At 36.1% G+C, this 6914-nt stretch overlaps 1 long non-coding RNA gene across 1 annotated transcript in view; it reads right to left on the reverse strand.

The window, feature by feature from the left end:
* The window catches only part of LOC106531630 (uncharacterized), a 7826-nt gene extending 1580 nt beyond the window's left edge, over window positions 1-6246 (reverse strand). Inside the window, exon 1 of the long non-coding RNA XR_001311962.1 lies at window positions 2451-6246. This is a non-coding gene — a long non-coding RNA (uncharacterized LOC106531630). The remainder of the gene's footprint in view (window positions 1-2450) is intronic.
* Window positions 6247-6914: the final 668 nt, after the last annotated feature.

Here is a 6914-nt window from a genome sequence, read left to right on the forward strand (position 1 = left end):
CATTCTTAGTATCAAAAAGGGATAAATGAAATTTAAAAAAATGATTTGAATTTCATTTTCTGTTTCAGATAGCAAAAAAGAAAATTACTTTAAGACAGAAATGGAAAAAGGCTTGTTTATTTGTATTTTATAACTATCTATTCCCCCACCACAGGGGGCGCTCGCCTGGCAGCTCTGCAAAATGAAACACTAATTTCTGTAAATAAAAGGCTGAAACAGAGAAGTATGTCCATAAATGAGTTGTATGATGACTGTCGCTCTGTGACCAAAGACTTTGCAGAGGTAATTCATGTGGCTTTTGGCCAAATAAGTCTCTTTTACTGAATACATGTCAGCCACTGCCTCCACTTCACCTCTATTTCTCTCAATAAAAAGCAAAATATGACAAATTACTATAACCCTAAAATGATCTGTTTCACCACCAGAAGGCGTGTCTGCAATATCAAAGTTATTCAATAAACATCCCATTACAAGTAAAAAGCATTGATACTGACTTAGGTATCAAATATATTTGCCAAGTATTTATTTGGTATCAGATCRATATCAAAGTTGTAGTACYGCTCACCCTTCACTTRAAGGAACACTCTGAGGACGCGATCTGACAGAAAAAAACAGATTTAGTCAAACCTCAGGAGGGGAAAAAATCTTTCTGTTCGCAGAACAACAACTGTACAACACACTAATAAAATGAAAGTTGTCTTGTTTTGCTTTTTATTGAGAGAAATGGAGGTGAAGTGGAGGCAGTAGCCGAAATGTATTCAGTAAAAGAGACTTTTTTGTCCAAAAGCCACATGAAGTATCTCTGCACAGTCTTTGGTCACAGATCGTCATCATACAACTCATTTATGGACACTTCTCTGTGTTTCAGTCTTTTATTTACAGAAATTAGTGTTTCATTATGCAGAGCTGTCAGGTGAGCGCCCCTTCTGGTGGGGGAATAGATAGACGTAAAATAACAATCGAGCCTTTTTTCGTTTCTGTTTTAAATTTATTTTCTTTTTTGCTATCTGAAACAGAAAATGAAACTCAAGTCATTTAAAAAAATTGTTATCCCTTTTTGACACTAAGAATGAGAAACGCATTGTATTTTAATTTTTATTTCAGTGTTTTAAACACAAATCAAATAACCGCTCGTTTCTTGTTTTTTAATACCCATTTCCAAAATGAAAATCCAATGACCAAAAGATACACTGACCCATAATCAGTTTTTTCGTTTTGGTTCAATAAACAAAAAATGGAAAAACAAGTGCTTTTTTTGTTTTGTTTTGTTTTTTCAAATGAAAAAGTGAACTGCCTGAATGTACACAGACTGAGAACATGCAAACTCCGCCCACATTGGCCACAGGCTGGGTTGTGAACCCAGAGTTGTTTCTTCTCAGAGGTCATGACCTTCTCACTGAGAAGAAACAACTCTTCCATCGTGCCATCACTAAAAAAGGTGCATATCGAATTAGTTTAATGTTTTCTGAATTACATTTCCATGTTCTGTAATAAAAATAACTCCAAAACCATGCTTCTAAATAAAGCCCCGTCACACTGTAACATTTTAGRCAACTGACTTGAGAAAATTTTGTTAGGACTATTTTACTCATATTGGCTATATATTTGATCTATTTGTTAGCATAACAGTATTTAAAGGTTCAAAAGAGGCTTTCAGTAGATTTTTTAACTCCCATCTTTTAGTCTAGTGTTGGACAAATTTTTTGTAACTTGGCATAAGCTGTCAAAAACGTTAGTGTGACAGGACCTTTAGGAAGAAAGCCTCTCAGTACAACAGTTTTCCTCACAAAAATGCCCAAACAACACAGACACTTTAAAACAGTGGTAAATATGATGCTATGGTGTCCAGTGCAAACACAAACATGCACAAATGTGGCGACTGAGAACGATGAGCCCTAACCTTCCAACACTCTTCCTGTTCTCCCTTCCAGCATTCTGCCCTCCACATTCCTTGTAAAGAGACCCATCCCCCATATGACCTGTCCCAAAAGGAAACTTTTCCCATTTTTCCCACCCACGCGGTGACTTCTTCAAGCCTGCACACTCAGATTACGCTTAGAAAAACTGATTGGAACACGGTGGGGGAGGGGGGATTTCCCAGTGCTACACACATTCACACAGAATGCAGCTTTATTCTGTGTAATTACAATCTGCCTATATATTTTATAAGACATTTTTATTATATATTTTGTCCTGTGTTTTTAACTTATTAAAATCCAACACAGCCTTTTTATACAATGACTGGATTTTATGGTTTGGGTAAAAAAAAAAATCCACAAGTGTCATTATATTGGAAATGGCCAGCATGGTAAGATCTAAAATATTTTAATTTTTTTTTTTACATTTACATTTCAAAAATATTATTTCATTTAACTTAAAACAATATAACAGCTTCCACAGAATAATAACATATAAATGTACAGTTTATGATTTACATATKCTAGGCTTACCAAAAATATAATTGTTGTGGTTAAACTGTGTTTTCATTTCATGTCTGATGCCACGGTTATCATTTTTAATTCAGTCACAAGTTGAATCCTGATAACTGAAAGAGGACAAAGAAGACTTACAATTACATTTGATGCAGTTTTGACTAAAAATTATTTCATATTTTGGGTCAGCATGTAGCAACACATGTGAGAAAAGTTTGGTAGATTGACTCAATAACTTGTTTTTTAATCGGATACATGATCTGCAGAGCAAACCTAGACAACCTGTACAGTTCTGTGAACATGATGTTCTTTTTTAGGAGGTGTGGTCCAGGTAGCCCATATCCTACAGGGTAAAATACAGCATGATAATGGTGCAGATGAAGAAAAAAGCCACACTCTTCTTCCTGTCTGAGGAACCTCTGAACTTTGTAACCTCCACTGGTTCTAACAGTTTCCAAAACAAATGACATGCTACCATGTCACTGACTTGCTGATTCCAGGCTAATTTTTTACTTGTTAAGCTTCACTGAACTGTTACAGTTCAGCATGACACACTAAAAACCCAGTTTAAGATTAAAATTGGTTTCCTTTTGAATGCCTTTACACTTATTTTAAAACTAAGAAAAAATACAAATTTTCAGTTTTCAATAGACTGACGAGTTCTGTAAAATTTTAACTTCTATTAAACTTATTAAACTGCAAATACCAGTCAAAATAATAAAGCCATAATAGTCAATCCATCACGTTAGATAAAAATGATAAGTTTTTGTCAGGATGAGTGTGTATGTGTATGCAGATATGTGTTTCTATAGAAACTCACGCATTAACAACACTATACATATGCAGGGATTTTTATTTATATACAAGTTACAGGCATATTTTTAAGTAACCTACTTTAAAAAAAAGATCAAATGTTCTGCTAAACTAAAGCAGTTTTTAATGTGTCATGTTTTGTAAAATTTAACAGACAAATTGTAAAATAGCCACAGTTTTGTCCTGAATATTTTTTAATATTATATATATAAAAATATTCAGGACAAAACTGTGGCTATTTTACAATTTATCTGTTAAATTTTACAAATCTACCATAAAAATAAAAATGTTTTGTGGGTGAAAAATGTTGGTTGCATCATAAAACATGTAATAAAAAATTAAAAACAAAAAACACTCATACGTACACATAAATAACYAAAACATGATTTTTTTTAGACATTTGAAACCAACTTGTCTAAGTAGCATCTTTTTATAAAGATTTGCTGAGCATCATGTGATTGGCATCTACGGGTTGAAGGCATCTTACAGTTAAAAAAAGAATCTGCTGTTTTTCACTGTTTCACCATCATCTGCCCTCCAGCTGCTGTAGCGCAGGCCAAAGGCCGAATGCTATGACAATATTATTGCACTGCTTTAGTAGATGGTACAGTAGTGCAACATTGTCAAAGCAGCTGACCTCTGCAAGTTGCTTCACTCACAAACACAACCAGCACGTTCCACAACCAATTTCCATTGGCGGTCTGAGCTTTGGGTCCAACACAGATCTAAATTCTACACTATCTTATGTTGGAAGAATATTTGTGAATACAGTAATTGAGAAAGAGGATGGGAACTGGAGAAAGGGGGGTAGCATGGTGGTAATGTGTGCAAGCCAATGCCCTTTTAATATTGCACTGCTCATCTGATTTCACAGTAGTACAACAGAAAAAGAGCTTTAGAACACATTATTTTTCAACACATCCAAGTCTATTGAGAAACAGAGCATTCAGCTGTCACTTCCATCCTCACCAAACAGAGTCAGTGGCAGAGGCTGCAGCCTCCACGTGAGCTTAACGTAACTATCCATCACCAACATGTTGCAAACAGAGCAACAGCCATGAACAGCTAAAAACAGACTTAAAAAGCCTCAAGTGTGGTTGTGGTGTGGTGTACAGGCCCGATGGAAACATAGTGAACTCTGATAAAAAAGGACAAACAGCTCAGTGGACTGCATCGTCTCTGAAAACAAGCAGTGAACACGGTTCTGCTGGGAGGAAGTGAGGGTGGAGAAAACATATATAGGGCAAAGAGCACCTTCCGTGATACAACACCAGAAACTTTTATTTAACAGCTGCTATTCTTGTCTTTTTAGCCAAAGTGGCAATGTGAAACTCCAGGAAACCAAGGGGTGGGGAATGTGTGGAAGGGCAGAGAGTTGGGTAATGTTATTTCCAATGAACTAGGAGCTTATTTTTCTCTCCAGGTTCATCATAAGATGATTTTAAAGACCAGAACAAAATCATACAAACAAAAATAGTCCATGTCATCCAAACCACAACAGGCAATACACCAAAGGCTGTTCAGTCTGAATTTTCCTCTCAGTGTCACTTTACATTGAACCTGTTTAATTAACCATTAAGACAGTGTAGCCTGTCTCCAACAGATTACACTTTGTTCCTTATATTTTTGACTATTCTAACTTGAATAAAGCCACATTCACAGCAAGGTAAACCATATGTGCAACTATAGACAAAATACTGAGCTCAGAGTATTTTTTGTTGTTGTTTTTTTTTTTTTCCTTGAAAACCCTAAATAAAACTTACTGGTTTTATTCTAATTTTTTAAATCTTTTTTCAGGCCACATAAAACCACTATAATTACATCCTTTGGAAATGTATGAGGATTTGCTGGTTATCATTAATTTGTTTTCTATATACTGAAAGTATAAAAATGAATTTTGTAGTATTTAGTAAAACAATGATTTAGGATCACTTCTCTTTCTGTAAAATGAGTTTTTATTAAGGTGTTTTCATATAGAAAGAAAGAAAAAAATAAGCACCAGTCAATGCATTAAACTGTTACAGTTTTCTATTAATACTATGTGCAGTATTTATTTTTGATTTGTGCAGAATTTATTTTTGATTTGTGCAGTATTTTTTTTTATTTGTACAGTAGCTATTTAGTTGGATTTGATTTTATCAATAAGCACTCCAATAAATAAAAGATGACGATAAATACAAAAGCCAAAAAATGTGGATGAAATAAATTTGACAGTATTTAGACAAATGGTGATTTCTTCAGGTTCACTGCTCTTTCTATAATGTAATTTTTTTAAAAGATTTCTGGAGAAATTAGTAGCCTACTTTAACCCAGAAAAAAGAATGAACAAATTAAATGTTGAAAAAATGGCACACATGTTACAGTACAAATAAATAAATAAACAAATAAATAAATAAATAAATAAATAAATAAATTTAAAAAAAGAAAAGGAAAAACACACTCCTCTGGTGCTCTTTTTCTAAAGGGAATAGGTTCCTTGCACAGCACCTACCCGTCAGTAAATTTGTCAGAAACGCGCACGCTTATATTTCATCCCTCACAAATGTGTACGCGTTTGCTTTCACGCGCGCGCGCGCGCGCACACACACACACACACACACACACACACACACACACACACACACAACACAATGGACATATACAGCTCAGGGCTTGTGGAAGCTCCACGCAGCCCGTCACATCCACGGCCACCCACGTCTGTCCACCGGTGGTTTTCTGTGTCCRCCCCGCGCGGATATGAAGGCTCCGCTGAAAGATAGGGCCGGTCCATACCCTCCAGCTCCACAAGCACAAGCAGGTTGGCGAACTGATTTGAGAAATAAAAGCCCTCCTGTTCGGTCCGTCGTCCCTCAGTGTGCAGGATCCGTTCGCGCGAGCCGCTGACAGTTTTTTGAGAGGCGGAACGGTTCCATGAAGCGGTGTTCCGGTCACTGGCACCCGCACGGCCTTCCAGCTCCGGACTCCATCTTTGACTAGTTGACATTCAGCTCTTGCCGAGACAAATTCCTTATTTGCATACCAGTTTGTGATTGGCTGTTCGCTGATGTGGTCTCTGTTTTTATTGGTCGAAGATGTGTGCCATTACTGTCTGGATTGGAGGATGCCGAGGGTACGTCATTGTGTGGTTTAATTTTAACAATGAACACAATTTTTCTTCTCCATTCACAAATTTGTCATTGCCCGCCATTTACTGTTGAAAAGGCTTTGAGGAAGCAGCAGCTTCCTGAGCTTCAGCTGCATTATGTTTTCCACAGAGCCACACACACCATGGAGTTAAACTGGACTCACACCATTTCAACCAGTTTGAGTGAAAACAGAAGAAAAAAAGAGGGCCCAGCATTCTTTGAAGGAATAAACATCACACTTTAGACTAAGATTGGCATTTGTTAAGAAACAAAAAGAACAAAACCAATGTGGTTAAATTTTAGAAATAATATTAATGTCATTACTTTCATATGTTGTTAATGACATTGTGAAATTTAGCTCAATATCTGTGAAACTGACCAAGTTATTCTATTGTCTGATGTTAACTAGCTGTGACAGACAGACATCATTCACTTCTAAAAGTTTCATTAACTAATGTGTGATGGTTCATGAGATATTTTGCTAACAGACAAACAGGCTACTGACCCACACTCAGTTTTACATCAGTGTGTGTAAAACCAGCTG

The sequence above is a fragment of the Austrofundulus limnaeus genome, unplaced genomic scaffold (assembly GCF_001266775.1).
Source record: "Austrofundulus limnaeus strain Quisiro unplaced genomic scaffold, Austrofundulus_limnaeus-1.0 Scaffold659, whole genome shotgun sequence".
Lineage (NCBI taxonomy): Eukaryota > Metazoa > Chordata > Actinopteri > Cyprinodontiformes > Rivulidae > Austrofundulus > Austrofundulus limnaeus.